Source organism: Drosophila subpulchrella, chromosome 3R, assembly GCF_014743375.2.
Source record: "Drosophila subpulchrella strain 33 F10 #4 breed RU33 chromosome 3R, RU_Dsub_v1.1 Primary Assembly, whole genome shotgun sequence".
NCBI lineage: Eukaryota > Metazoa > Arthropoda > Insecta > Diptera > Drosophilidae > Drosophila > Drosophila subpulchrella.
The window spans coordinates 3,984,084-4,000,580 of record NC_050609.1 but is presented as its reverse complement, the minus strand read 5'-3'; the positions used below and the strand labels follow the sequence as shown (position 1 = coordinate 4,000,580).

General features: G+C 40.0%; 1 protein-coding gene and 1 long non-coding RNA gene across 2 annotated transcripts in view; one reads left to right on the top strand and one right to left on the bottom strand.

Moving 5' to 3' along the window:
- The window catches only part of LOC119547514 (protein timeless homolog), a 73,695-nt gene that overhangs the window by 48,781 nt on the left and 8,417 nt on the right, over positions 1-16,497 (top strand). The window lies entirely within an intron of this gene.
- LOC119547544 lies at positions 58-16,025 on the bottom strand. The gene is made up of 3 exons (XR_005219232.1): positions 15,878-16,025; positions 14,721-15,116; positions 58-510 (listed from the first exon to the last, which is right to left on the bottom strand). It is a non-coding gene; the product is annotated as an uncharacterized LOC119547544 (long non-coding RNA).

The following is a 16,497-nucleotide window of genomic DNA, read 5'->3' as shown; positions in this document are numbered from 1 at the left end:
TGGTCCTCCGGGGGCGTCACGTGCGCGCCTTTTTGGCCAAACATGTGACAAGTGTCGGCGGCAGTCAGAAGCGGAAGTTGCCCGAGGGCAATGGCTGCGTTTCCGGTCCGGCGGCCATTGCTCAAGCTGCGTGCCCGAATTCCATCGCACACAGATGCTGATGCTGATGGTGATGGTGAATTTTTAATTAAATCAACTTGATCATTCTATTCCGGGTCGTCTGTTATTGTTTCCCCCCTTTCAATTCAGCGCTCTGCAATTGTTTTACAATTTTAATTGCGCTCCTTTGTGTTTTGTTCGGAGTGTTTTTTTTTTGTGTTTTTCCCCTCCGTAATGCTAATTGCTGTTGAACAAAACGCAACTCAACTCGAGCAAATGTCAATTAAAAAGCGAGCATTCCTGCTACTCCTGACGCCCCTGGTTTTGGTCCTGTTGTTGTTTTTAGCCAACTGTTGTCACATTACAATGCCAAGTGCTCCCCTGGCGTCGTTGTCGTCGCGTGCTTAAAATCTGTAAAAAAACGTGAAAAAATTGCTTGTAATTACGCTCTTGTTGGCTGTGTTGTGCTGTGTGTGTGGATGCAAAAAGGTGGCAAAAGGTAAAAAACTTGCTTTTAAATATCTCTCTACCTTCCCTTGGTTTTCGTTTTCTTTTCTTTTCTTTTCATCGCATTTTAATTTCTACTTTGGCTTTACGACATCAGAGCGCTTTGGCAGTTGCCTTTAGTGTTATTTTTATGTTGATTGCAGCTAATGAAATTATAATTTCAACACGCCATGGTATTCGCGATGGCAGATATTCTCAAATCCTGTCAGCCGCTTGCCACTAAGTCCCGGTAATAAACCCCAGCTAACCGCTTGGGCGTATGTGTGTGCTTGCCATAAATCATTTAACTGGGTCATTTCATTTCCGGCGTAGACAAGCGACAGGAAGGCCACTGAGCAACCCAACTGTCAACTGACAACCCACAGCAGCTGGCCCCAAAACGAGGCAAATTTGATTTACTCATTGCCGGCCTAATGACGCTCGAATGTATGCTACGCATTCTGGCCTTTCTTGTCCTCGTATCCCAGGAGTATTTTATACTTGCTTCCCTTTTTTTGGGCTTGGACACCCAATCCTGGTAAATTAATTTGTCAATGTCTACTTAAAGTCGAGCATGGCATTTTGATAACCCAAGAGCGAGGTATAATAACTTGTTTGGGAAGATTGCAGTTTATTGATGGATGGTTTGGAAAGGCGATTGAAAAGTTATTAAATGCCTTTATGATTATATAATACTGCTGGATTTTGTTTTTTTATGAAATAAAAGCTTGATATTAATATATTTACAAATTCAAAAATATCTTCTGTATATAAAACATTATTTTTTAAGAATTTAAGAAATACAAAATATCATTTTAATTCAATGATTTTCCAGTTTCCAAAGCTCACCGAGCATACCAATTTAATAAAAATGAAGCAATTTAATATTATAATATTATTTGTACATGGTTTCCTTGCCATTACACACAAAAATGTTGAACCACATGCCAGAGACTTTTATATACAAATTCAAATACGGGGAAAAGGCCTTGACTGGGTTTACGTTAAATTTATTGACAAATATCATTAAGGAGCTGGCGTTTCATTTCATCTGCTGCCGTTTGCTTACATAACAGTAAAATTTGGGCCATAAGTTTGGCGACACTCAGCCACCCATTCCGCCCCCTAATACGTAACACCCCCAGACGTTCAATTCAGCCAGATATTCAGACGGGCAGAAGTACGCAAGTCAATTGACATGAAAGTCGATTTCAAAACCAGCAACAAATGGGGGAATATCAACAGCAGCAGCAGCAACAACGTGAGCTGTCTGTTTGCCAGGAGAAGATTGACGCATCCCACAGTTTCTCGGGGGGTGGTGTCCTTTATTTGAAAGGGGGTTAGGGGGTTCCAAGGGTGCCTGTCAGTTTATTTTATGCCGGCTTCAAAATAATTTGCAAATTGCTGTGCCATATTTTTCTGGTACTTCTGGCATGTATTTTATTTTCAGACATTAGCGAGGGTTGTTTGCTGAAATATGCCAGCGACTTTATTGCATATTTATATGTCAACCCCACCGCCTTTGTGTTCTTTAGGTTAGTGCATATTTTTGTAAGTTAATCAAATGCTGTGCACAAAGCAAATAACTTGCAGGGCTGCAATGTTGAAGTACATTATTCGGAGATGCAAATGCCAGGAGAGCACAAAGGACGAAAAACTTTCGCAAAAAAATAAGTCCAGCATATAAACGAAAAAGTATAGTAACTTCCGGAAGCCGATTTCCATATTCTCTTTCAGTAAATGGTATAATTTCTTTTGAAATAAAATGTTTAATAATGTATAAGGAAGACAAAGATAAATTTTAATTATAAATAAACATATTATAGATACCATTTTTGGCACGCAACTTATAAGTAACTATAAGTATTTTTGAGATTTTACAAAGTTTTTAATTTTCCACAGTTGTTCTAAAAAAATTATATACATCGCTCCCAAGATATACAGACATCTCATACCCTCTGCCAGGATATAAAAAGGAAGCTGCTTAAATATAGCCAAGGCGCACTCACTGGGAAAGCTGAAATTGGATTTTGCATCCCCCCCTGTTTTTCCCAGAGCGCCCAGCATACGTCTGTGATTTATTTTAAACGTATTTAGATGCCCCGAACCCGAATCCGAATCCCCGAACCCAGCATGGCTTTATCAACGGATGCAAATGCAGTTGACGGAGCAAGGACATGGCCACATGGCAGTCCTTCCATTCCTGCACCAGTGCATTTCATTGAGTCGCTGCTTTTTTCCTTTGCAACTGCTTTTTGCTTCAGTGGTGCGCTCAATGGTGCAACAAAACACACACATACTCACAGAAAAGTATCTCTATGGCAGTCGCGGCTGGTTGCATTTACCCAGACACGCTGGCGTATACGTAATGCGCTGCATTTACTCCTCTATCGCGCTCGGTGCTTTATTTGTATGGAAATGTTACTGCTCACTGCTGGCCCGAGCGGTGTCTTTGTGCTTGGATCTTCTTTGCCCGGCACTAACGGCATGTTTATTGTTTAAGTGCGCTTCCTGCGCTTCTTTCAATGCATTTGCCCCCCTATTTTTTCTCATCCTATCCCTTTGCGCCCTTTTGTTTGCTGTAGTTTTAATAAACTTCCGCTTTACCCTTGGCTTCATAGAGATCGCCTTGTGTGAGCGACATGCCATCGATGCTGGTGCGCTAGTGCACTGGGAAAAAAATGTACTGCATATTATAATATATCATAAAAAAGTACTCAGTAAATTTGATTGATAAGATACCATACTATGAAGCTACCTCTTTCTATAAAATATTTTAATGAACATTTTTTTTATTACTGGATTTCGGCAAAGAATTTCCTGCTTCACTGCAGTTTCTCTTTATTCTGTTGTATGAAATAATTTTAAATTTTGTTTTGCTATTTTCCACATTATTTTTCCAAGTGTTCGGGAATTTGTGCGAGTCAGCTATCCTGCAAAAACCCTGCAACCCAGCATCTGTGTCAATGTCAGGCACGTGCGGGCACGTGGATATGCATGTGGGACTTAAACTGCTTCTAGGTCTGGCATCTTTAAGCAAAATGTCCAGCACTTGGCGAACAATTTGCCACGACACTTGTTCGATTTTCAGACATCGATTTGCTTTTTTATCGGCTGCGCATAAAAGTTTTCAAATTAAAGTTTATTTCTGGCTTTCGACTGTCAGGCTGAACGAGCTGGCAATTTGGCAGCAGCATCAGTTCGACGGCCTAGACTGTCTAAAATATTGGCAGACAAAGTGGGTGGAAGGAAACCCATATCGATAGCGAAAATATCGAACAAACTGTTGAGGTGCAGGTAGGGTCTGAAATGTGAGCCTACTTAAAATTGGTTTCTTTTCATGTTTCGCAAAAAAGTTTAAGTTTTGTTTAAATTGATTGACTGAACTTTTCTCTGCTTTAATTTTTGGTTTTAAACTTTTTCTATCACAAACTAAAGTCTAGTCTTTATGTATATTTATAAGTATTTTAGTCATATCGGGTATCTTACTATTCTATATCAATCCTTTCTTAAATTCTTATACAAATATTTTTTAATATTCTTACAAAGCCTTGTCAGATCCCCAAGGATATTATGTATGGCCTTGTACTGTACAAGTTGCTGGTTTTCTAGACAATATATGAGGCCTACAATATCAACGAGATTTGTCATTCCCATCAGCGGGAGATTTCTGGGGAGCACATGTCATTGACTTCCGTTCCGTGAATTCTGCCGCCATGTTGTGCTCCTTATTAATGCCCTGCGGTAAAAAGGGACCACCCACCCCGGGAAAACCCTGGGAAAACCCCACCCACTGCCCATCCCAAGCAACCAAAAACACATAAGTAAAATCTGTAATAAACTTGTTGTTGTTCTCCCTGTCAGTGGGTGAGTGTGGGGCCTTTATTGTTTTATTTGTGTGCGTCCTTTCAGGGAAGTTTTTATTTTGTTTTTCCTTTTATTTATTCTTTTTTTTTTGTAGTTTTCCTTCTGCTTTTATTTGTTAAATTGTGTTGTGAAAAATCGCTGAAGGCTCAGGGCCGCCACAACAGAACTTGGGCCTCTTGTGTATGTTTATTTGGTCGGTTTTTGTTCCGTTTCGTTCTATTTTTTATATATATTTTTGGGGTATTTGGGTGTTTGTGTGCTTGACTTCGTCTTGGGCTTTATTTTGGTAGCCCAATTTTGGTTTTGCTCGCAGCAGCTTATCTTCCCTGGGACCTTGAATGCGGCAAAAGAATATTTGTGATAAATAAAAAAAGGAACTCTGATGGTTGGATTGGGTTTTCCGTGTGTGGACTGGCATGGGTGCACTCATTTTTATTATCTTACTCATATTTTTAACCCCTTTGTCGTGGCTTAGTTTGGTTCTGGCAAAGCTTTTTATGAAATTGAAAAACTTTTTCAATAACTACGCATAAATTGTTGGCCGCCCACTCCATTGTTCGATTACTGAAAGTATAACCATCTTTCAGGCCCATTTTGGCCAGCTCTTGGGCTGGAATATTACTCGTAGTTAATATAGTAATATGAAATGACCTCTTAGCAATGCGAAAACCAATTCCACTTTGGGTCAACAGCCCCAACAAATTGTGTGGCTGACAGAGACTGAAGTGCTCCTGATTCGCAACCACAGGCGCTCATATTTCCTTGTCCAGCACATAAAGTGACACAATGATTTTCTAATAATTTGCCAAATTGCCTTTGGTTGACCATTAAATCTGAGATACGTGTCTGTGTGATAGCCGGATTATGTTCACACAGATACTCTCGTTGCCACGCCCCCACGCCCAACGCCCCCACATGTCTGAGGAGCAGTCAGCTAGACGAAATTCTTCTGGCCAGGACATAACTCGAGACTTTTGGCAGCATCCTTCGCCTCGAGTGTGGTGTCATCGAGTTTCGCCCCCTTATCATTCTTCGCCTTCTTTTGGCCCCTTAAAGCCGAAGTCCTTAAAGTTCTTTGCCCAGAGGGCCATAGAAAATCGTGAAAATAAATCTGTGACTAGTGCAAAATCAATAACTTGGCTTGGCTGCGTTTTTCCTTCCGCCCTTTCAAGTGGTTTCGTATTGCAAAGCAGAATCGAGAAATAAAAAAATAAAATAGAACCGAAAAACTGCACCAAAAATGTACTCGGATTAGGTGTCGTCGACTTGGCCCAGAGCCATTGTTCTGTTTTTCCGGAGGAGATTTTCGGTAGCGAAGCGGATGATACTCTTGAAAGTGTGCTTGCTATAAATTGGTGGTGGCTTATGAGAGAAATTGAGAGCTATGCAGCTTACTTTGTGATAATATTTTAAGAGATAAAGGGGAAAATGCTTTAAAATATATGTATAAAGGGGAAATAATTGTATAATCCAGTATGAATAGGTAGCATTTAAGAATAAATCATAGAATACATTTAATCCAATATTATATGTAATGTTTAAGGTAGTCCTAGGATAAATCTAATCAAATATTATATTGTGGAAAGTAGACCGAAGCTTACTTAAAGTTTCTTCAGTATATTTCCCAACATTTTCTATGTTTGTGTTTAAACTAGGTAAATATTTGTGTGTATAGCTCTTGAGGCGATGAGTGCCAAAAATAGAGCAAAATCCGAGCAGTTAAAGTAGATTTCTGTTTGTCCTCGCCCCTCGACATCACTGAATCCCCATCTGCAAATTTCGTCTGCTATTTTGATTGTGGTTGTCAACGGCGCTTGTTTGCCCATCCTCCTGCCGGCTGTGTCGTCAACTTTTGGCATTTTGTGTCTTTTAATTTTCATAGCTGGCGGGCGCTGGTTTCGGATCCCCTGACAGATTGGCTGCCCGAGGAAAACTCAGCTCTCAGTTCTCAATTCTTAGTATTTGCCCGACTAACAAGTTCTGTCATTGATATGCGGGGGACTCTTGCGAAACAGGAAACGGAAGTAGAACTTAAACCCCAGTTGCTTTGACAATTAGCGCATGTGTCTGCGCATAAATCTGCAGGGCGGGCAATTTATCAGGCAAGACGAGGCACTTGTCAGTAATACGCGCCATTTACATTAACGCACATTACGCTCAATTTTTCGAGTATCAAATTATGGCAAAGCTCTGGGGCTCCGGGGTTTCAACAAAAGGCAGACGGCAAACTTTAAATTTTTACGACATCATTTCATGGGCCACAAGGCAGAACCCAGCCAACGAACCTCGGCCCACGAACCCTTAACGATTGTTGTTCTCTCTCTGCTCAACTTCAATGATAATTTGCCAGCTCCACCCCCGGATTTTCCCGGGGTCCTGGCAAAAGGAAAAATATTACACGCATAACTGTCGTACATTTTTTTTCGTTTTTCTTGTTGTTGTATTGTGCGAGTGGGAGACTCTTGGCCCGTTTTGTCTTCGGCGCTGGAAAACAAAAATTAGGCCATTAAGGCATTTACCAAATGCTTCGTGTCCCCGGACTGGCCTGGTATTTTCCACTAAACAGGGATGGCTCCTTCTGGGGGCGTCTTTTTGTGAAATTGAAATTAATGTGGCGGAAATCACAAGTTGAGCACGAAACGCGGCCTGCAAGGGTTCATTCGTGCCATTTAGGAGGAGCACTTGAGCCGCTTGATATATGCTGGTAATTCCCGTTGTGCGCCGATGATTAGACCGGCAATTAGTGAATTAGCATACGAAATATGTCTAATGCGTTTCAAATGAGGCCTGTCACCCACCCAAACAGCGGCATCTTTTAATGGGTTTTGTGGGAAATTATAAAATCATTACACATAAACTCGTTTCTATAAATCATGTGCTTCGGAAAATATAAATGTACCGGCTGCTTAATTGCCTATTTTTAAGACCATCATTGTTCTTGGTAAAGTATCGATACACAGCGGGAATTACTTACTTCACTACCATTTATTTTTAAAAGGTATACACTTCTAGCAGGTTTTTAGAGTATTAAATTGATATGTTACTATTTTTAGTTTTTATAAAAGTTTATTTTTCCATAAAAACAGCTTTTCTATTTATATTTTGATTTTTATTTATTTCTTATTATTTTTAACAATGGCTAGCAATCAAATATTTCAAATTTGATAGATAAATTTGGCATTTTATGAAGTCCAAACTGACAAGTGAATTTTCATGCCTTTATACTTCTGTTCATTTGATATCCTCCAAATCGAATTCAGAAATCATCAGCATCCGTAGCTTCTGAATTGTTTTGTTGCCGTTTTAACCTGCCCCCAGCCAGCCTGAATTATTAAGCAATTTTTCATATTTTAATGGCAAAACATTTTGCTGGCATTTCTCGACTGAAACGAAAAGATGGAAAAAAGGAAACCGGCCAAAGTTTTTAATTTGTTATGCTGCTTGCGTTTCCCAACGCCCACTGGCTGTGTTGGCTGCATTTCGCATATTTTATTTCCAACATTTATTGTTCGCCTTTCTCGAGCTCCTCGGCTCGGCATTCATTATAAGCCATAACAATTTGACCGTGAGGCATAAAAGTGTCGAAAGTGCAGGCGAGTGGGGCAGTCAAGAGGGCGTGCCTCGAAACTTTTGTTGTCCAACAATGGAGAAACAGTTTAAAGAAAAGGCGGTGGAGTTATGCGTGGATCGCTCACAAAAAATGTAAAGGAAAGTGCCCCGAAAGTTGGCGGCAAGTCTTAACTTTATTTTGATAACCAGGCGTTTAATTTGATTTAAATTATGAATGCCAGCTGAAAGGAGCTGGTACTTATGATGTGCCAAAGTGCAATCCACATGCCTTTCGCAATTTCCTTTGACCTGCATAAATAAACGCGTGCCGTCGGCCTTCGAGGAGCTGCTAACAAAACTTATAAATCCCAGATATCCTGACCTTAATGCCACGTTGAATACGAAATGATGATGCCGGGTGGGTCGGTCTGTCTGAGTGTTTGACTGGGTGAGACCGACTGTGGGAAGCACTAAAAGCCAAAGCCAGAGTGTGAAAATAAAAACAAACACCACTAAGGCGGCTGGCAGATAGATAGCAGTGCCACCGCAACGCAAAAAAAGGCCAGGAAAATCGATGCGAAAGTGTTTGCTGTCTAAAAAAGTTTTCTACACTCGCACAGGCGGCGGGAATAGGTGCCTGGTGACTTGTAGGTGGTGCCCCCGGGTGTCCTGAGCTGCGATGATGCCAGGTTAACTGTGCGTATACGTAACGCAGTTGAGTGGCTGCTAAATATTTTCAAGGATAACTTTACACGACCCACTCGTATATGTGCATACAGAAGCAGGATATGTATGCGACCCAAAACTTTGTCGCCCAAGTGCTTATTGTTTTTGTTTCCCGCTTCCTCGCAAGGATTACCATTCGTTAGAGGCGCTCCCGACAAAAGGGTTCCAAAACATCGATGCACCAAGCGAAAATATTCAAAATACATCATGGAATTTTAGATTCAAGTACAAATAATATTCATTTTACCCAATTAGAATGGGTATTCCTTACAATAGTTTAAAAGAATATTTTTAAGAAAGAAATATTCTAAGGACTTGGATATAAAGAATTAAATAAATTGTTTTATTATAACTAAAACATGACTTAAACAATTACAAATTTAAAAACATAAATGATAAAGTAAATAATCGTTTCTTGTTTTGTGCATTCCATATTAAAAGATGCTTGTTAGATCTACTTTGTTCATTTTCATGGTGTATGAATACGATATATAATATTAAAAGGTTCTTAATTAGATATATTATTTTCGTTTTTATTGGTGTATGAATACCATATATTTTAAAAGGCAAGTTTCTGAACCCAGAACGGGCTTCAAAGCCAATGCAGGATATCCGATGGCTCGATTTCCCCACACAGTTTTTATGGATAGCTGAGACCTTGAAATCCGATACGCTCGAACCGCCCAACTACTTTGCATATTTTCACTATTTCTCTTTCTGGTTTGTCGCTCGGCTACGTGACTCTGCGTTTAAGGGATGCCCAAAGGCATAGAAGATAAGTTACCAGCATAAAAAATATATATAAAAGGAATATCTACAAAAATCTACAGATGCTGGGTAATTATTCTCTGGCAAATCCCAGCCGCATTGCAGCCGTTGATGCAACTTGCCATGTACTAACATCCTGCAACATTCGCAGTAGCTCGTTGAAATCCAAACGTGAATGCCACCGGCTTGTCAGCGTCATTTTTATGACATTTCCGATGAATACAAAATGCTTAATTAAATGCCGTCGTCGCACACAAATTGCGATTTTCCTAGGAAAGTCCTGGATCCTGGATGAATGGGGGATGGGTCCCCGCCCCATTTTCCGCCTGTTCTCGGCATGTGATGACACGCATAATTTATTCAATTTTCATGTCTCTGTGTATGCGTGCGTGTGCGCCAAGTTAAGGTTTTACGCGTCTCTAATGCTTAAATTACACATTCAAACACACACGCACACAGTTGCCGCAGTCATGTGCGACATTTGCTTCGCAGGACTCTTTTTTTGTTCCTTTATTCCTAGGAACGTTTTGTTTCCCACTTGGCCAAATAATGATCCCCAGCCAGGGGTTTTTCCTCTCCATTCTTGTTGCGTATTTACTGCAAAGATTATTTGCAATGCCGTCGTTCCCGTACTCGTTCCCATTGTGCGATGCTGATGAAGGGGAATAATGGTGATTCCGAGGGGTCTTAAGGGGGTTTTTCTGGGTGCCGGGTGCCTCAGCATGCTGCCGCTTTGTATACAACAAATCACTTTGCTGGCGCAACACTTTAATGTCGGGGATTAGGCATTAAGGTGAGATTTCCAAGTGTCTCAAACACCGGAGCGTAACCAAAAGGGATGCCTTAAGATTATGATACATATTTGTTGAAGAAAAACAAAGATGTCATTCCTTTTCTAAATATCTTGAGGCATAAATAATTGTTAAGCCTTTTTCTAAAGATATTAATAATATTAATATTAAAAGAATTGCACAAGAAAACCCCTTTCCTTTATTTCCATAATTACTTTTTTTGAACCACATATCACTCCTTATATCATACATCATGATAGGTATAAATCTTATAACTAAACATCTACACAAGAAATCCCCTTTGCATTGAAAAGTTTCGCCTATATCATATATTCCTTATATTCCTTATATCACATATCATGATAAGTATAAAACTACATAAGAAGCCCCCTTTGCATTGCACACTACGCACCTGACTCTTCACTAGATCCCTGGTAAATATATATGTGTGTGCTCCATTTATATTTGAGTGCTCCATTTGCATTGTTAAAGTCATTCTGTGAAGGGAAAATTTGCATATGTGCATCAGCTTGTGTTTGCTTAAGTGCGAGGCAATGTGCGGAAAACGGAAGTTGGTTTTTGGTAATATCAACCTCATATGCCAACTGCTTACCAATATTTGCACTAAATACGTATGCACACATGTCGTAGCGTTATTGAAAAACTATGTTGACACAGTTCTGGGGAACGACATGTCAAGTGGGGAAAGCTGAAAGCTTTTACTGCACTGCAACTTGAACAAAAACCCAAATTTGCTCCATATCAGAAGTGATTGCGAAATGAGTTCTACACGCAGACAGATTGAGGTGAACTGGTTGGGGATTTTGAGATTTGCATGCATTTGACTAATTATAAATATTTGCAAATGCAGACAAGTTTTCGCTTGGCAATCAGTAAAGTGCAAATGTGGCTGACTTTCCAATTGAGAATTATATTTTATGAGCTGCTCGACTGTAATTAGTATTCCTTATAATCATAAGAGAGGGTTTATTTTAATAAATCAAACTTGTTCTACTTATGAATCCTATATTAAGTTAAATATTCTATATTTAGAGTTTTTTATAAAAAGGTATATTTTATAATTTTAATTTATGGCACTTCTAAAATACAATGGATATAAAAATATGAATAGAACATTTCCCGATGCTCCATTGGCTTTCGATTGCTTTACATTGCGGCATATTTGTGCAAACTCAGCGTGAAATATATTCCATGGATAGACAGCTCTTCATTTGCCATTTTCAGCAGGCGTTTATTTTAAGAAAAAAGCGAAACGATCAAAATCAGTGTGTAATATTTTTGCTTTTACGCATTCGCAAAAATGTTTAACAATTTAGGGTGGTTGGTTTAACTTTCTTTTTTTTTCTGGGGCGGGAGTAAGGCGTGTGTCGCCCATCAACTGCAAATTGCGCACGCAAATTGTCTGCCTTCTCCCCATTCTGGGAACTTTCGTTGTCTATTTCGCGCCTGTAAATCGTAAATCAGCGCAGATTATTGTTGCTAGCCCCAGACCCCAAAACCCCTAAGAGTCACAACCATTTACATTTGTATCTTATGCCTCTGCTGTCTGCGTTTTTCAATTTGAATCAGATTAAAGCAGCCCGAAAGCTGCGTTCTGCAGCTTTATCAAAGGCCGTTCTTCTTCATAAATATGCAAATTGTCTGGAGTCTTTCTCGTTTCGTTGCTCGGCATTTCTCTTCCGCTGCGGCTGAAACCGCTGCTGCCGTTTTCCAGTCCTAAATCGGATTTACTTTCACTGGCTTTAAGTTTCAGCCGCCTGTCTTTGTGCCTTTGTGTGTGTGGGTTCGCAGTCCTTTGTAGTCAAGGAAATATTTGATTATTCGCCGCCGAGGTTGCCGCACATGGATGGATCGGATTGGGTTCCCCCTGGGTTGCAGCTAACGACTTTGATTGCCACGAGACGGGGCACGTGATTGCAAGTGCCCGAGTTGGCCGCAAACAATGCCGCCACTCTGTCTGTGGGCTGTGCCAAACCTGGTCCATCTGGAAAGGCTTGTGGTTAAGTGCCGCCCACCCGCATCACTCATACGCACAGTGGTTGCGACTGGGAAGATGAATTGATCTTAAAGTTTTTTACAGAGACCGCAAGAAATCATTATTTCTGAGTTTCAAGTTTCAAATACTATTATGATATATACGCACGCAGGAGTTGTACAAAGTAGCCAAAATGAACAGAAAAGAAAACAAATTGTACTATCTAATACAAAAATAAAATCATAAATAAAACTTTTATTTAGTGTTAAATGAAAATTAATGAATAATCTCTGCTCATAAATATAAATGTTATTTAATAAACCTTTTTTAAAAATTGTAAATAAATAAGCCTAACTATTTGCCTTAGGAAATTAATATTTGCTTGCTGAAGTTTTAGAGCTCCAGTTTTGTAACCTTTTATATAATTAATTGAGTTCAATTGTTTCAGTTCAACTTTAAAAGTATTAAATATAATTAGCCTAATGGGCCTCTGTTTGATTGAATGATTTTAATTTGAAATGGTTCGAGCACTAACCCGTAATCAGATACCACTAATAGCTCTAGGCATTTTTCGCTTCTATCAACAAATAATTTCCATATGGATGAAAAGAGCAAAATTTAATTTTCATTATTTCACCCAAAGCTGTCGTCACAAAAGTAGGGTTATTCCAGTGAGTAATTAAATAAATAAATAATTGCGCTGCCAATGGAAACATTTCCCATAATTCTGTTGAGTCCTGACTTGATTGAAAGTCAAAATAAATTGAGTTGGGGGCGTGTGTTTTGATGTGATATCAGATTACGATGCCATGGTGCTAGCATCTTAACCGCACAAGAGCCACTTGTGCCACACCCCCATCCGGCACACTTAATTGGGGCCACCGCCGCCCCCTTAGGATAACATCCCCTATACGGAGTGCTACCTGTACAAAACCCCAGCCGAGTTTTGGGGTGCGTGTGCTATCTGAGTTGAACTGGCGGCACTTTTGCTGCCATCTAATTAGACACTGTGGCTGCATTAAATGCCAGGAACTTGGACTTTATGGCTTTTCAAGGTAGGAGATTCCTTGGAGCGGAAACCAAAAGTTTTATTGCCATAACAGATAAAAGTCGAATTAGCGTTTGCTTAATTTGCGCTTGACATTCCACCAGAAAATAAACAGACTTTCTTTGTAGGTAATATATATAGTGTGGTGTTTGGTATATTCATATACATAATTTACCAACCATGGTGTTCTATGTTCTTCTCTGGCTTGTGCGCAATATACTCGTAAATAAATAAATTGCCCACAGGAATTTCATAATACTTTTGCAAGGCAGCTTTGCATGCATAATTCACGAGAATGAATTTCATGTGCCGACGCCCAAACAGGGCAAAAATCAATCAAATTAAATTGAAAATGAAAATCATAAGGCTGCCCAACCAATCTAACCCTCAGCTGAATTGTAGGCTGGGAGTACTGAATTGTGGCAGAAACTTGAGACTGATTTCTGGCCACATTTTCATAGTTTCGCATAGTCGATTCAAGGCTCAGAATTTCACAATTTAATTATCGATGGTAAAACGGCAGAGTAGAAAGTTTTGAATGCCTGCCGGCAACTGGGAATTTCTGTTTTTGTTTCCATTACCATTCGCAAGTTTGTTTCGGCTTTGTCCTGGCCCTGAACCCCTGACCTCTGTTGTCCTCCCAGGGGATCCATGGACTTTTGCCCACAATTTTCCATTCTGCTCTGTGAATTTAGACCTCAATTTATCGAATTGTTCAATTGACTGGGTGTACTGGGTGGTAGTTAGTTTCGATAGTGCTCTGGCTGCAAATTGTTTTATTTGCTAAATCAAATCTAAATTTGGACGACTTGACACGGTCCGTAACCATTTGACCATGAAATGTCAGCTGTTAAATAAATTATCTGGCTAGTAATTAATTCCAATTCCATTAACAGCAGTCGAAATTTAGTAATTTTAATTTATATATTATAATTGGTGGGTTGTAAATCGATTTGCCTAGTGGTAATTATATCTGCCAGCTGAAGCATTTAAATTTAGCTTTTTCATTTGCTCTTGATTAGCATTCCTAATGAACTCACCGTGTTGTCGTTACATTAAGCTAAAAATAATTTCAATTTGTGTTTATTTTGGGGGTTTGAGAGATGAGTAAAAGTTTTTCAATTTTCTCCACTGCGCTTGGTAATAATGAGTTCTTAACTACAAATCAGGCGAGCGAAAAAAAAAATTGTCTTGCAATTAAGGCGGAGAATTAAAAAACAGAGCAACGGCAGCTGCGAAATGTGAATGAATTAGCTTGATTTGCATGGGAAATTCATAAATATGTAAGCTGGACGGTGGGTGTCGAATCGAGGACCGTGGACAAAATGGGGGAGAAACGCAAACAAAATTGCAGGGCCCCCAAGGTATGAGTAATCAAAGCAAAAATTACCTAATTAACATAATCCGCAGTGGCCAAATGAGGCGGCTCCTGCACTCCAGCTCCTGGTTTTTCCTCGCTTTTCTTTTTTTGTTATTTTTCTTTTCGAAAAGGGGGGTTATGGGCGTGGTTGTCGTCTGCTTTGGCCGTTGATTAGCGCCGCCTTCTGCTCCACACTCGCATTCGTGTCCTGCGTCTGTCTGTCTGTCTGGTGCCACGTAAATCCTCTGTGATAAGTTGTCTAGGACTTGATCCTGTTCACGTTTCACGTTTCTCGTTCTGATTAATATGCACAGACGTTTAAATTTCGTTTTTTCGCCCTGCTTCGGTTTATTTTAGGGGCTTTGGTTTATGGTTAATTCACTTCGCTGGCTGTTTGCTTTAAGGTTTTTCCCGGGCACTGATGCACTGCAAATGGATATTCTACCGTGAGCTTTACGAGCTAGCTTTCACCTGGTTTTGGCAGGCGAGCGGAAATGAGGCAGTTTCTCACACACACTCACACATTAGGCACACACATACATTCAACGGGCGGAAATGGGTGGGATGCGCAAAATACTTTATCAAGAGTTCCTGTAAAATCCCTAAAACCTTTAAAAATGGTTGATTAAATATTACTTTCAGAAAAACTTTGGTATTAACTGCTTTAAATTTTGTAGGTGCTCAAAAGTATGCTATAGTAAAACTCATTCTTAATATCCTGTGTGATAGAGATTAATAGGTTTAACTGCATTCTGTTTAGCAGCCATCTTCAGGTTTTTAATTTTCTAAAGATTATAAACAGATTAAGGGGTTAGATAAGTAATGGAAAATATTTCATTTATGTCCTAAGAAGAAAATCTTTTGCCTGCAAGTTTCTTAAACAACGGCTTACTGCTCAGCATCACATGAAATCTCCTCTTTCACTCCTTAGAGCACAGCCATCTGTATCTTATAAATCCATAGATATATAAATATACCATTCTTATTTATCCCTTGAGTGAATAATGTATTATATACGAGGATACTCCTATCCCTATCCCAATTCCCGGTTCGACGCCTTGCTGTCTGCTAGCAAAAAAAAGTTTGACATTTCGCCTTCTACCACCGGAAGTTGGCTAACATCACAAATACCAACGCACACCGCTAACACACGCACAGCACATATACACAAAGGCTCGATCTGCTACCTGGTAGTTATGTTTTTGTTTTTGGTCTTAAATCGCACAGTTTCTGGAGGCAGTTAGTTAGTCAGTTGTGGCCTCTTCACTCGGCACTTGGCACTTGGGTTCTTTTGGTTAACTCGACACTGTCACGGGTCGCGTGTCCTGGCCTCGATGAATTCAGCACTAGACTGAGCTCCTCACTCGGCCAGGACATGCTTTTAAGCCAGCCTGTGGAGTTCGAATTTCGAAATGGCCACCATGCGCCTGCGCCGTTTCTCTTTCAAATGGCCAGAAACCAGCTCCTTTGCTCTTCAAGCTGCTGACTGCGTTTTGTTATTATTTTGTTTATGTCCCTGCCAGCAGAATGTGTATCTCGGTGAGTGTGTTTTTGTCATCACCTGTTAGCATTTGCGAGTCCTTGAAATCCGGCTCAGGCTTCTTGCACAACCTGAGCCACCGAAATCCACCCAGTAGCCATTCCACTCCCCTTTTGTTAGCTAAGTCTGCTGTTGACATTGTCTTTACCATTATGTAATAATCACAAAGGCACACACACGTGCTAAACTTCAAATTAATTGCTGCCCAAAAGTATAGGTGGCTGTGGGTGTGGGTGTGTGCATGGGCATGGGTTTGAGTACATGGTC